Genomic DNA, 16626 nt, shown 5'->3' on the forward strand with positions numbered 1-16626 from the left:
CAGGAAAGCTTTTTCTTCAGAAGCAATTCGCTTTTCATTCACAGACCTCATGGAATGGTATAGGAATCATCTTGCAAACATTATAGGTTTGTTTGAAAAAAATCTGTTAAATTATTATTTTGCTAAAAGACCAATTTCTGAGAATTTTTTTAAGTTTTTTTTTTAATGTTTATTCATTTTTTTTTTAATTTTTTTTTCAACGTTTATTTATTTTTGGGACAGAGAGAGACAGAGCATGAACGGGGGAGGGGCAGAGAGAGAGGGAGACACAGAATCGGAAACGGGCTCCAGGCTCTGAGCCATCAGCCCAGAGCCCCGACGCGGGGCTCGAACTCACGGACCGCGAGATCGTGACCTGGCTGAAGTCGGACGCTTAACCGACTGCGCCACCCAGGCGCCCCAATGTTTATTCATTTTTGAGAGACAGAGACAGCATGAGTGGGGAAGGGGCAAAGAGAGGGAGACACAGAATCTGAAGCAGGCCCCAGGTTCTGAGCTGTCAGCACAGAGCCTGACACGGGGCTTGAACTCACAAACTGTTAGATCATGACCTGAACTGAAGTTAGATGCTCAACCGACTGAGCCACCCAGACACCCCTGTTTCTGAGCATTTTTAAAGTTATAGTTTCATCCTTGCCTCTTCCTTTGGAGTCTTATTTTTTAAAACAAATATATTTTTTAAAATAATATGTATCATTATAGACAGTTCATAAGACACAAAAAAGTTAAAACACAACATCAGTATTTTCACAATCCAAAGAAAACTGCTATTAACATTTCTATGTATTTTTGTCAATTTCTCTTTCCTACATTAATGCAGTTAATCACTTTTATTTGTTTTTATCACAAAATGAGAATGATCTTATAACATCTCTTAGAGAAATTTTTTGTTACCTGATTTATCCCCTCACAGTGTATATATGGTTTGTGTGATATATAAGAGTGCATAAAAATATATCTGCACAGTTTAAAGAACAATTATAAAGTAAATACTCTTGGGGGCACCTGGGTGGTTCAGTTAGTTAAGCTTCCAAATCTTGATTTTGGCTCAGATCATGATCTGAGCCCCATGTTGGGCTCCATGCTGGGCTTGGAACTTGCTTAAGATTCTCTCTCCCTCTCCCTCTTCCTTTCCCCACTCTAAATAAATACTCTTTTTTTTTAAATTTAATTGTATATAGTTATTTATTTGTTTATTTATTTATTTATTTTTAATTTATTTTTTTTTAATTTACATCCAAATTAGCATATAGTGCAACAGTGATTTCAGGAGTAGATTCCTTAATGCCCCTTACCCATTTAGCCCATCCCCCCTCCCACACCCCCTCCAGTAACCCTCTGTTTGTTCTACATATTTATGAGTCTCTTATGCTTTGGTTCCCCTCCCTGGTTTTTTATTATTTTTGTTTCCCTTCCCTTATGTTCATCTGTTTTTCTCTTAACGTCCTCATATGAGTGAAGTCATATGATATTTGTCTTTCTCTGAATGATTTCATTTAGCATAATACCCTCCAGTTCCATCCACATAGTTGCAAATGGCAAGATTTCATTCTTTTTGATTGTCAAGTAATACTCCATTGTGTATATATAGATACCACATCTTTATCCATTCATCCATCAATGGACATTTGGGCTCTTTCCATACTTTGGCTATTATTGATAGTGCTGCTATAAACATCGGGGTGCACACAGCACACCTGTATCCCATGGATAAATGCCTAGTGCACTTGCTGGGTCATAGGTAGTATGGCGGTTCCTCAAAAAATTAAAAATAGAACTAAATACTCTTAATGGGCCTTTGGAATAATTCCAGCTTATGGCAATTGTAAGGATGTTGTGAATAGTTTTGGACATGTGTCTTCGGGAATATGTACAATTTTTTTTCCTATTGTGAATACCTATGAATGGAATTGCTAAGGCACAGATATCTTAAATTTTACAAGATAATGCCAAACTGTTTTCATAAGAGGCTATACCAATTGACACTTCCAACCAGCAATTCCACATTCTCACTAACATTTTCTAGTATCAGATTTTAAAAAATATTTTGAGAAGCTAATGGATTTGTACTTTTACTTCAAAATATTATTAACTTGCATTTCCCTAATTACTAATGAGTTTCTCCATATTTCTACATCAAATTTATTAGTCACTTGGATTTTCTTTTCATAAAGTATATCTTTTAGGTCTTTTACCTATTTTTTTCCTTTGTGCTAGCTGTATTTTTCATATCAATTTGTGAGAGTTCTTTATATATTCTGAATACTATTCCTTTACTAAATATGTGGGTCATAAATGTCTTTTCTAATTCTGTGGCTTATCTTTTTACTCCCTTTTGGTATTCTATCATGAAGTGAATTTATTAATTTTAATGAATTTGAGTTAATCTATTCCTTTATGATTTGTGTGTTTAATATTCTATTTGAGAAAACCTCCCTACTCCAAGGTCATAAAGATATCATCCTACATTATCTCTCCACAAACCTTGTAGTTTTTCCTTTTATATTTGTATCTCCGATAGACCTAGTACTGTCATGTATGTAGAGATATAATTTCATTTCTTTTATAAATGGATATCCAGTTGCCTCAGTGAAACCTACTAAGAATCCCATTCTTGCCCCTTGTCACCTTTGTTATGTAGCAGATGTATATATATTGTATATATATGTGTGTAGGTCTAATGTTAAGATCTTTATTTGAATCCTTATGTCAGCATCTCTTTGCCCTTGATTTTTTTTTTTTAATTTTTTTTTTCAACGTTTATTTATTTTTGGGACAGAGAGAGACAGAGCATGAACGGGGGAGGGGCAGAGAGAGAGGGAGACACAGAATCGGAAATAGGCTCCAGGCTCCGAGCCATCAGCCCAGAGCCTGATGCGGGGCTCGAACCCACGGACCGCGAGATCGTGACCTGGCTGAAGTCAGACGCTTAACCGACTGCGCCACCCAGGCGCCCCTGCCCTTGATTTTTACATGTGAAGGTATATGTTTTCTCTTAAATTCAGTTCACTGTTTTTTTTTTCTTCATTTGAGAGAACCTATATCCTGTTTGCTCTGACCCCTACCCTGCTCTTATCAGCAAAGTAATTGTGGCAAATTATCCTAAAACTGTTTTTGCAACACTTGTCCAGAAGTCTCTAGGATGGGAAGAGATGCAATGGCAAAACAAACCTTCAAAAAAAAATTCCTGCTAAATTTTTGAACTAATCATTGGGCAAATTGGTTTTGGGTGGACTGAGTTTCACTGAGCTGGTGTCCTTTAATCAGCCTTCCATTGGTCTAGGCCCCCCTACTGTTGTGCTCCTAATGTGATGCCTGGCCAATAGGATTTCTTTGCTATAAGTTTAATAAAGGCATTGACACACACATTGGACCTGTGAGTCACTTGTCCTCATATACCTCCTTTTAATGAATACATTTGAACTGTTGGACCATCTGACTACTTAGTTCAAAGTTAGGACTCCTTGAACTCTTGCTTTTATCTCTCAACTTTTAGGGCTCTAAATGCAAATATAAAACTGAAAATAAAGGGTAAATCAGAACAGCTGATTGATATAGTCTTAAATTCATAATTCAGATTATGAGATATAGGGAAATAACACAAGATGATTAAAACCAGCCACTAGAATGAAAATTCCTTGAAGGTATCTCAAGTTCACCAGTGCATTCCCAACGTCTAGAACAGTGTCTGGCACACAATAGAGGCTCAGTTTTAAAAACATGTCCTTAATCACATTTCCAGACAGGAGTCTTCCGTTAGAAAAGGTCTCTTCTGCAAAAGTCTAGTGTCTATCAAATTCAGAAGAGAGTAGCATATTATCCCTTTCTTTTTCTACCCCTGGACATGCATGATAAGTAAAGGAAGTCTCAAAAGAGACTACAGTGTAACTCATTGCTCTCCATCCCAAAGAAAGGTAGCAAAGATAACATCCTTTTGTGTGCTGCCTCTTGGAAGGAAAATTTAGCAAGAATAGCAAAGATAGTGATGATAGGAACAGCACCTTCTAGTACGTGTATAGTGAGCACCATATGCCAGTGTCATCTTAAACTCTTCACATGAAACATCTCATTTAATCCATACCAATCCTATGGACTTGGCACCTTCATTCCTTTCATTTTACAGATGATGGGCAAGGCAATGAGAAGTTAAATGATTCATCCTGGGCCATCCAGTTAGTAAGAGCAATGTAGAGTTAATACCCCAATAGGCTGTTGCTAGCATGTTGTGTTCTTAAAGGTTATTCTATGCCGCATTTAGACAAGCCAATTCTAGTTCACCCCCAATCCTATACACTGCATTCACACAAAAACACCAATATTTTATGAGAACTTGGGGAGAGGTGTATATTTGATTTCCATTACTTGGATTTTTATCTTATTTCTTTAAATCAATTAAAGTTCTGTCACCTTGAGATATTGGAGACACCCTAGATCAAAAGGACATCCACATGTGCCAGCCATTTGAGGCCATTAGGTGATGAATTGTATATAACTTTCAAGGAGCACTGTATGGCCAGCAAAAGAGACGCAAGAACAAAGAATTATGTGCTAGGAAATTTGTGTTAAAATAGATGTGTGTACAGAGTGCTGCAGGAACACAATGAAGTAATGTGATATGGGTGAGAGAGAGAGCGGCAGGGTGTCAGACAAGTTTTGCAAAGTGTGTTTTAAGGGATGAATAGGAGTTTAACATGTAAGAAAGTAGGATATTGGTGTCGATGCTCTTTGCAAAGGTTCCAAGCCCGAGGAGAGGTTAGCATTGTGGATAAGGGTTGGCAGGGGGTGTATTAGAAGAATGATCTGAGACAAAAGAGCCAGTTGGAAGATCCAAGGTTCGTGTGGAGTCAGCAAATTGGAGTTCTGCAGTGCCCGCAGTCATATACCAAGGTTCAGACAATTTTCCATTATCCAAATGAGTCACCATAACTGATGAAGGTCAACAAACCAGAGAAAAGGAAAGGTTAAGTATCTTGTCCCGGGTCACTCAGCTAGGAAGATTTCATGTAATTAAAAGCAATTTTCTGGGAAATAGATAAGGCATTAGGAGAGATATCAGACTCTGTGTGAGGTACTTTTTTGACACATACATAGGCATGGTATTTTGTTCCCTGAAAATAGAGCGAGTAATCAGGATATCTTCAGAAAATTAGAATTATCTTCAACCTGATGCCTTGCACCTATTTCTTGTTCCTTTTATATTATTCCTGATTTATGTGTCTATACATAAAAATTTACTTTAATTAACTAATTGCACTGCAATACATTTGCAAATGTTCCCTTTAATACACACCTACCCCTTTCTGTGACTTAAATAAATATATTCAACTCTACTAATTTTTCATAATGTTCTCAATTATGATAGCAAAATAACTCAGTTCTGGGAAAATACACCAATAACTATCTTGAATTGCAGAAACAATAAAATTAAGAGAGTTTTAACTAAACAGTTTGAGTTTTTTAATTGAAATATTTATGCACAAAAGCCCATGATGTCACCACTAATGGCTAATTTATTTGTTTGTCTGACTCATAATGAATATGGGAGAATTGTTTTAATAAAGATGAATTGCTTATAATAAAGACTAAAATTCCTTTAATTTAGTTTAACAAAAGCCAGTGTATTGGCAGTTTTTGTGGAAGAAATGCAGGAGTTGGTTCTTTCAGAAGTTCCATGCCAGATTTCAACACTTTGCATGAGAAATCAGAAGGGCATTGTTAACATGCTCTATTTCATTTGGAACAGTTTTAACTTTTGGTAGTCAGCTCAATAAACAAAATTGTCTGCTTTTAACCTGGGACAATAACATGCTGCATGAGGATATGCCACTGGCTAAGTTGTCACTTTTTCTTTTTGTATTGGAAATAGTTGATGAAAAATGTCAGCATAAGTTTCCATTTTCTATTTTTGGCTATATATTTGTTCATCATTTAACAGAGTTACAGAATTAATTTATGGAACAAACAAGACTACCCACGCCCCATCTCTGCTATTTTGCATGGAATGAGGAAGTTGTTTTGACCTCACTGCCGTAGAGGAAAAAACAATGTAGACTGTATATCTTCCTATGTCTCCAAAGGAGTGCTCCAAATCCCACATTTGTTTACTGTCTTTACCAAATGCCTACTTTGTGCTTTAAACTATACAAAACTCTTGAGGGGGTGTCTATGTGTAAGAGACGTAATGCAATGGTAAAGAGAAAAGGACCTAGCTAGGCTCTAAGGTTACCTGACCCTAACAGCCCTATCTGAGCCTCAGTTTCCTATCTATTAAATGAGAATCATACTTACATGTGTAACTCTGGTGGAGACTAAATAAAACAATATAAATAGCATTAGACCATTGTAGATGCTCAGTACCTGTTAGTTTCTCATTTTCTATTAGTGATGAGTTTTGAATCTCCTTGCAAAGAACCATATTCAGGCAGGATTCAAGCACCATATGTACAGCATAATTAATTCTGAGGAGTATTAGGAAGTGAAGGCTATGGGTCACCAACACAAATTGAGTTGCAGTTTCTTATAGTTGAGGGGATTAGGTGAGACTTCGTGAAGCTGGCAAAATTTGGATTGGGTCTTAAGGGCAGCTGTAGTCCATATATGTACAGCAGGAAAGAGATGAAAGTCTGGGTTGGATAAATAATATGAGCAGGGTCTTGGGTGTAAGACCACATATGTCACCTACCAGAACTAGGAGTAGAATAATCTGATGATAATAGATAATTTAGGGAAGCAAATGGGGAACAGATACAATTTTAAAGTTAAATGAAGCTTAGTTTGGGGGAAATGAATGTATTATTTAGGTAATAGGGATCACATAAGATTTTTGATTCAAGGCTTGTATTTTTAAGAAAACTAGTCTAGCTTAAAAAATACAGGATGAATAAAAAATTGAGTGACCAGGGTTTCAGCAATCAAGGCTGAATGAATTAGGCAGTGACAGGAGCAATAGGAGAAAGGAGTGTAGAGCATCCATGAAGAAAGAATTGATTGGCTTTCATTACTGATTGTATATGGGGTGAAAAAGAAAGAAGGCACTAAGATTGATCCAAGTATTTGATACTTGTTAATTGGGAAAATGAGAGAAAGTTGAATTAATTTTGGAAAATAATGTATTTGCTTTTAGATATGTGTAACTTGAAGTGATTATAGGGCATCCAAATAGAAAGCTTTAGTTAATAGTTGGCATATGGGGAGAGAAATTCAAGAGAGAGGTCAGGAAATCAAGATGTGAGTCATTTATCTTCAGGGAGTAATTAAAAATTTTAAACCAGATGAGTTTATAAGGCAGTGTTTCTCAACTTTATCTTGTATGATTAAACATACTCATTCAATAATAAAAACTTAGGGAGACGCTGATGCAAGTGCTGCTTGCCAGGCACCCTTCTGTTTTTCAGAGATATGGTGGTGAACACCAACAAAGTTCCCATTGTCAAGGAGCAGTGGGCACAGGATTGTTGATTTGCATGATAATATTCGGTTCTATTTGATAGCTATAATGCCTTATCTCTCCAGAAAGTCTATTTGCATGGAAATGAAGAACAGTGGCATTGCTATTAAAATAATCCTAAACCTGCTCTATTTTATTAAGAAAATAAATCATTCACAAACTTTGATAACTTACAAATAATTTACTGGTGATAACCATTGTACCTAGACACCTCGGATGAGAAACTTTTAAGGAGAGGTTAGGCAGAGAGCAAAGTGGCTCAATGCTGAACCTTGGAACTAGATACATGTGGTGGTGGGAAAAGTAGCCAGTAAATTAAATAAATGAGATAGAGAATAAATAGAAATAGGTAAGTAGAGATTAGAGAATTTAGAAGACCAGGAAGAGAGTCAGTTTGGACAGTTCTACTAAAGCTGAGGGAAGAAAAAGGTAAAAGAAGACATGTTCCACAACATTTAATGATATGGATAGATCTAGGGAATAAGAATTGGGGAATTGAAAGCTCCCTGAGGGGCACCTGGGTGGCTCAGTAGGTTAAGCGTCTGACTTTAGCTCAGGTCATGATCTCATGGTTCGTGGGTTCAAGTCCTGCATCGGGCTCCGTGCTGACAGCTCAGAGCCTGGAGACTGCTTTGGATTCTGTGTGTCCCTCTCTCTCTGCCCAACCCCTACTTGCACTCTGTCTCTCTCCCAAAAATAAATAAATATTAAAAAAAAAAAAAAAAGAATGCTAAACTCCAGGAGACCAGGAGTCTTTGCTTTTTTGTTCATTGATGTATTGTAAGCTCCTAGAATAGCATGTGGTACATCTGGTTCAGTAAATACTTGTTACCTGAATGAATGGATGAATTCATAAATACATTAATTAATTAATTTTTCCCTGAGCCCTCATACTTCTTACATTGCCTGACAAATAGCAGTTTCTTTTTCTATACTTTGCAAATGATTCTGGTAATAATGGCCTGGGTCCTAGACTACAGACAGCAACTGCACTTTGATACTTTGGTGAGGAAGAAACTTTTTCATGATTTATTCTATTTAGTTTGTGAGTACAAATATTCTGTTTCAAGTTGTATCTGAAAACTTATAGGCCAGCAAATGGTTGGGAGTGGAGAGCATGCATCACTTACAGCTACAGTGATTTTCTATCTCTGACTCATCTGAAAACGCCTTAATTGAGTATTTATTCTTATGCTGCAAGATCCAAAAAATCTTAACTGCCATTAAGCTGTCTACAGAAGCAAAACGAAATGGAGAATTAAGGCAATTATCAGGATGATATGAACCATAGAAAACATGTTTGCCTCAATCTGGATGTTTCTGGAGAACTTATTTTTGACCTAAATTATCTGAGTAACCCCCCCCCTTCAGTTTCCATTTCATTTTGCACAGATAGATAGTAATTTAGTGTGCAGAGGGAACAGCCCATAATATAGGGAATCAGTGTGAGAAGAAGCTCATCATCCAGGATATGTTTGGCTGTGTCTTCTCTTTTTACTAAATTTTGTTCCCAGAGGAAATAGAAAAAAATATAAAGACTTAATAAGGAATTTTTGAAAATTAACTGATTTATTGAAGATGTGCTTTGACACCTGCGTACCTTTTGATCTTAACTAAAATGACTCTTTAGCTTGAATTTCTTTTAACTCCTGTTAGGCTGTAACTTTAGATACATCATTAAAAAGCCAGTGAGTAAATAAAACAGGATATTAATCATCATACATTCATTCCTATGCAAATACAGATACAATTGGCAGAAATGTGGGCTGTTTCTAGTGTACATGAAAGCCAACTCTCTAGTGTATGTCAAGTGTGTGGTAATGAGGAATTTGCAGTTGTGTCCATCTGCTGCTCTTTATGAAATGTTTTGTCAGGTCACCTGTATGTATTTTATATCTTCACTCTCTTTTCCTGAGGACATATTTCCCAATAACACTGTTTTTTAACTTTAGAATTAAAAAAAAAAATTTAACATTTATTTATTTTTGAGTCAGAGGGAGACAGCATGAATGGGGGAGGGTCAGAGAGAGAGGCAGACACAGAATCCGAAATAGGCTCCAGGCTCTGAGCTGTCAACACAGAGCCTGATGCGGGGCTCGAACTCACAGACCATGAGATTATGACCTGAGCTGAAGTCGGACGCCTAACCAACTGAGCCACCCAGGTGCCCCTAACTTTAGAATTTGATATTCAAGCTACACCCCCCTACATACACACAGACTTCAGTGGTGAGCAGATGAGGGCTTTAAAAGTTGTTGAAAAGCTGCATCTGGTGAGAAATAGGGCCCTCTCTGGCCAAGCAGACCTGCTTTTCTCAGCACAAGAGCATCTCAGTGGAGCCAGTAACAGAATCAATCCCACAGGGGTCCCAGCTGATGCACCTCAATTATTCATTGACCCCCAAATGCTATCCTTTGTCTGCTATTTGGCTATAGATTCATTGGAAGATAATAAAATCAACCAGGGAGATGGTAAATTTTCAGGATATGATACAAATAAACATAGAGGTTAAGTCTGTTTTGATGCAGCATAGGAAGAAGTGTTACTGAAATGCAAAAATATTCCTTCCCCATGTTTATGCCTCAGCAATAAAGAACTCTTTTTTTTTTTTTTTTTCATTTTGGCCCTTAAGGTCCTACCTGATTTCATTCTAGCCTCCCTTCTGGTCATCTATCATACCCATCTCCATCATGAGATTTCTTTTTATTTTATTTTATTTATTTTTATTTTCTCCATTATTGAGATATAGTTGACATGTAACACTGTGTAAGTTTAAGGTGTACAATCTATTGATCTATTTACATATTCAAAATGATTAACACTGTAGCATTAGTGAACACTTCCATCACATCACACAATGACCTTTTTTATGTGTGTGATAAAAACATTTAAGATCTCTCTTACCAACTTTCAAGTATATAATACAGTATTCTTAACTATAATCCCTCTGCTGTATATTAGATCACAGAACTTAATCATCTTATAACTAGAATTTTGTATTCTTTGACTCCCATCACCCATTTCCTCGACCCCCTACTTTCTAGTAACCACCACTCTACTCTGTTTCTACAAGTTCAACTGTTTCATATTCCACATATAAGTGATATCGTATGGTATTTCCCTTGTCTGACTTATTTCACTTAGCATAATGCTCTCAAGGTCCATCCATGTTGTCACAAATGGTAGGATTTCCTTCTATCTTTTTCCATCCCTCCATTTTCTGTCTGTGCATGTCTGTAAAGCTGAAATAAGACTCTCCCTGTAGGCAGCATATACATTGGTCTTGATTTTTTTTTAATCCATGTAGCCACTCTGTGTCTTTTGATTGGAGAATTTAGTCCATTTACATTTAAAGTAATTGTTGACAGGTAGAGACTTTCCTTTGCCATTGTGTTAATTGCTTTCTGATTGTTTTGTAATTCCTTTGTTTCTTTCATCTCTTGTTCTCTTCCTTTGTAATTTGATGACTTTCCATAATGAAATGCTTAAATTTCTTTCCCATTATCTTTTATGTATTTACTATAAGTTTTGCTTTGTGGTTACTGTGAGGCTATAACACATTATATATTTATGACAGACTATTTTAAGCAGAAAATAATTTAACTTGGAATGTATGCAAAAGCTCTACATTTATACAGCCCTACATGTTTTATATTTTCGATGTCCCAATTTCCGTCTTTTTACCTTGTGCATCCATTAACAAATTGCTATAGTTATTTTTAATGCTTTTGTCTTTCAACCCTCATACTGGACTTATAAGTGATGTACCCATCACCATTACAACATTGAAATATTCTGAAATTAACTGTATATTTACATGTACCAGTGACTTTTATACTTATTTTCTTGTTACTAATTAGCATCCTTTCATTTCAGCTTAAAGAGCTTCATTTAAATTTCTTGTAAGACCAATCTAGTGGTGAGGAGTTTCAACTTGTCCTTGTTTGGAAAACTCTTTATCTTTCCTTCAATTCTGAAGGACAACTTTGTTGGTAGAGTATTCTTGGTGGCAGGTTTTTTTATTTTTCTTTTCGTATTTTAAATATATCAATATATATGTATATATTTCAGTATTTTGAACTCTGGCCTGCAAAGTTTCTGCTGAAAAATCTGCTGATAATCCTATGGCTGTTCCTTTGTACATAACAAGTTGTTTTTCTCTTGCTGATTTTAAGAATCTCTTCTAGTCTTAATCTTCTGACAATTTAATTTTAATGTGTTTCAGTGTGGGTTTCTTTGGATTCGTCTTCTTTTGTTATCTCTAGGCTTCCTAGTTTTTGATACCTGTTTCTTTCCCCAGGTTACAACAGTTCTCAGCCATTATTTCTTGAATAAGTTTTCTGCTCCTTTCTCTCCTCCTTTCAGGACACTTATGAGTGTATATTGGTCCACTTATGGCATCTCATTAGTTCTATCAGCTATCTTCACTTTTTTTCATTCTTCTTCACTTGTTGCTCCTCTGATTAGATGAATTCCATTGCTTGTCTGTGAGTTTGTTGGTCCTTTCCTCTGCTTGATCTATTCTGCTGTTGAACCCCTCCAAATTGAACTTTTCAGTTCAATTTTTATATTCTTCAGCTCTGTCATTTCTGTTTGGTACTTTTTAAGATTTTCTGTCTCTTTGTTGAAATTCTCACTTTGTTCATATATTGTTCTCCCGATCTCTATGAGCATCTTTATGACAATTATTTTGAGCTCTCCCTCAGGTAAATAACTTAATTCTATTTAACTAATATTTGTTTCTATAGTTTTATCTTATTGTTTTGTTTGCAACACATTCTTGAATTGTTGTATTATTATCCTTGAATTTTTGTGTTGGTTTCCGTGTATCAGGCAAAATAGCCACCTCTTCCAGTCTTGAAAGAGTGATCTTGTGTTGGAGATGAAGTTTATCTATCAGTCCAGCCTGTGCTCCTTGTTGTCTTGCAAGTTTTATGATTTTTCAAGCCACACTCTTTGTTCTTAGTGCCTCCCTGTAGTTGAGGATGTGCCAACACCCACCAATTTCCCCAAGAGGAAGGTTGCATTCAGCAGCTAGATGAAGGCTGGTCACAAGTTGGATCTTCAGACAGCAGCTGAGAAAGTATCTAGTTAGACCTCTTCCAGGAAGTAACTGGAAGATGGGCATTTTTGTCTGCTTCCTCTGCACTGATCCCAAATGTATAGCCATGGGGGTAGAAGTGCTTATAAGCCCATTAAAATATTCTTTGTTTTTTATAATCCTATGGGACTGCTGAATGCAAGCTTCTGTGGCTACCAGAGCCTCACAATCCCTCATATAGCAGCCACAAAAACTGGGGCAGTACATATGTGTATAAATTCCTTCCACAGAGATACTAGCAACTTGGAGAGGGAGACAGCAAGGAGGTGTCCATAGGTTTCCCTGGTCTCCAGGTATGATGGCAGTCAGCCTCTAGATGTGTGCTAAATTAGAAGCCTGACCATCAGGAAATAGCTTTTGAAGTATGCAAACATGTCCCTTTTAATGAGATGGGTGTTTTGCCTGTTACTTGTGTATTAAGCCATGATGTTACAGCAAGTTAAGAACACTTATTTGTTTGAGACTGTACAGTGGGACTCATGAATGGAAGTCCCGTTGGGTATCAGAACCAGCATTCTGGGGACCTGTCCCTTGGGCAGCAGCTGCAAAAACTAGGGAGCATATATATACAACCTCTTTCCAGGGAGATACTGGCAACTTGAGGCAAGCAGGAGGGAGAAGGTCGGGAAGATGTCCTCTGGATACATATTAAATTAAAAGCCTGACCCTCAGGCAGCAGCTTCTAATGTATGAAAATAGACTCCATTAAGAGCAAGACATCGGGCTCTGGGCTGATGGCTCAGAGCCTGGAGCCTGTTTCCGATTCTGTGTCTCCCTCTCTCTCTGCCCCTCCCCCGTTCATGCTCTGTCTCTCTCTGTCCCAAAAATAAATAAACGTTGAAAAAAAAAATTAAAAAAAAAAAAAAGGGGCGCCTGGGTGGCGCAGTCGGTTAAGCGTCCGACTTCAGCCAGGTCACGATCTCGCGGTCCGTGAGTTCGAGCCCCGCGTCGGGCTCTGGGCTGATGGCTCAGAGCCTGGAGCCTGTTTCCGATTCTGTGTCTCCCTCTCTCTCTGCCCCTCCCCCGTTCATGCTCTGTCTCTCTCTGTCCCAAAAATAAATAAACGTTGAAAAAAAAAATTAAAAAAAAAAAAAAAGAGCAAGACAGGGAGATGGACTATTTTTGCCTGCTCCCTCTGTGTTGAGCCCTGGGGTAAGAGCTGCAATGAATTCTCAGGCCCTTTAATAACTGTTTTTTCTTTGCTATAGTCCTGTGGGTCTCATGCATGCTTTCAAAACTAGGTGATTGGAGGACCCATCCCTCAGGTGGGGGTCTTAAAAGGTAGGGCACTATATATGGGTCCTAAATTCACTCTTCAGGGAGAAGATGGGAGTTAGAGATTCCCTTCTGACTATGGCACTGTGCCAGGAGTGGAGTTTATGACAAGATTATGTCTCAGCCTTTCCTACCCATTTCACTGTGGCCTTTTTCTCATTTGCCTGATGTGTAGGAGTCTCCTAGTTAGTTCCTGAATTTCTTTTAGGGAGAATTGTTCCATGTGCAGCTATTCATTCTCTGTGTCAATGGAAGGAGTAGAATTTGGGATTCTCCTATATTATCATCTTTAAAGATGTTCTTAATGGGTTCTCCATTTTGACACTTCTATTAACATTGACTAATTTAATTTCTGATTATTGAAATATCCTTGAGCTTTCCTACCTCCAAGTATCTGTACATATTCTTTCCATTGCTTGGAATTCCCCTACCTGCATTTCTGTTTAAGCAAATCTATTCACACTTCATGGTTCAGCTCAAAACCCATCCCAATAAAGTGTTCCCTTTTACATGGTAATTTTAATTGCTTCCATCTCTGAACTCACATAATATAGCTGCTTTATCCCTTTCCCCCTTCCTTCGTTACTCTTCTGTCTCTTATTTTCCTCTTCTTTATATTTTTTTAATTCTTTTAATTGTGAAATATCACACAAAAAAATAACACAAACATGGAGAAATGGGCAGAAATAATCCCAAATTTATAGTTTGACAATTGTTATAAAGTGAACTCCTTGTAACAATTCTCAAGGAAAAGAACTATAATATTGCCAATACCCAGGAAGCTCCCATGTGTTCTATCCAGTTGACAGCCACTTTCCTTTCTAACAGAGCTAACCCCATTCCCTTTATTGTTTTACTATATTTATGAATCCCTGGGCAATATACTTTAGTTTTTATATCTTTTTGAATCTAATATAATTTCAAATTTTGTATTTTCTACAAAAGAGATTAAAATAAATAATAAACACCCTAAAACACACTCTAAAACACATAGGTATTTGGGGTCTTTTTTTCCCTACAATATTACAATATTTAGCATATAATTGATAGCTATCACTATTATTATTATTCTTATATCTTTGTGGCACCTGTAGGTACTCCTGAATTGTTAATTAACTTTTGAATTAATAACTTATCAGTTTTAACATCTTGCTTCCTTGAGGAAAATGGTAGTCTCAAATTGTTTGTATAATCCCTATATATTGCCTAGCACAGAATAGGTGCTTATTATTTTTTTTTTCATTTTAGTCAGCAATGTTGCTCTGCTATGAAATAATGTAATATAAAACTTAATGAATGATCACACACAAGGAGTATTACTGAATTACTCACTATTACAATAGCCTTTTCTAATTTCTTCATAGCACTTGTTACTATTTGAAATTATATTGTTTTATTATTTGTTTAATTGTCTATTTTCTCTATTACCCCAAATAGAATATGAGTTTCTATCCCTAACATTTAGGATATTACCTGTCACAATATAGGTGCTTAATGAATATTTGTTGAATTAAAGAAATAAATGAATTATTGTAGGAATCAAACAGGTAGAGCTTTTTATGACATTGATTTTTTTATTGATGTCTGTCAACTTTAGAACCATATTCATTTCTCAGCTCCTGTATTTCTGAGATATTTATTCTGAACATGGTTAATTCTTTCCCTTATTGAGAATATGAACATTCTCTGAAGGCCAGAGTTTGCTCTGGAGAGGCAACAGGATCAGCTTTTACCTCTTACATGGGTTTAAAATGTTCTTTCTGCAAAATGACAGATGATTACATCTAGAGCATTTTTATTAAATTCAAGCAATAACGTGATTAAGGTACTAATGTTTTCCCATTGTAAAAATAAGGCTTTTATTACTTTGTCATAACATTTGGTATATTCATATTTGAAATAGGCCAGAAAATAACACTTGGTAGCTAAAAACTATGCTCTGAACTCTTCAAGGCTATAAATCATTTGTTTATTGAAGGGTAACACTATTACTATATTGAAGATTTCAAGAATTTTGTGAAATTAAAACTATGTTTTTGAGAACAAGAAAAGAAATACTTCTTGTGTCTAGTTTTTTATCTCATATATTACTTTGATCACCTCCTCAGAATGTCCTAAGTCTTTCCTTAAGAATTACCCATTTGGAAGGTAGTTCTATTCCTTGAGTATGAATTTCTAAGATGTGACAGAAAACTGTATTTTTGGACACTCCACATAAGGACCAAAACACACTGTGGAAGCATCTTTCTTTGTCTAGAAATTCTTCCAAATATTCTGAAGGTCTGTGTATGAGAAAGTACTGTGTTATACACGTGGGAGTATTGCAGCCATCTTATCTAGGCAGCTGCTTGTCTTTGTGTTGTGTGTATATGTGAGCATTTTTTTCCAACTGGTGTACATCCAGTGTGCTGTGGAAACAGCACATCATACTAATTGCATGTCTTCCATTTTCATTCCTCTCCAATCGGCAGTAGAGAAGCTGAAGTTTCATTAAGGTCTCATGGGTTTCTCTGGTCCTGGAGCCCAGGATGTCATCTTTCACTTGGGGTATAATTATTCAGTTCAGGCTTTCTCATCTAAGTGGATATAAACAAAAATATTAAATATTTGCATTAGCCCTCTTCAGTTCATCAAAATCTTTGCAAAATATCTAATTTTCAGCACAGCTCTTCCCTGGATGATATCCAAGTTGGTAGACCTTCCTTTCCTGATCCCTCAAGAAGGTATAGACTAGATTCTAAAGCTTTGGGAAGTGAATATCTTCTTATGAAAATTATGGCTATACCTCATCTCTATTGTTAAG

The sequence above is a fragment of the Lynx canadensis genome, chromosome A3, assembly GCF_007474595.2.
Source record: "Lynx canadensis isolate LIC74 chromosome A3, mLynCan4.pri.v2, whole genome shotgun sequence".
NCBI lineage: Eukaryota > Metazoa > Chordata > Mammalia > Carnivora > Felidae > Lynx > Lynx canadensis.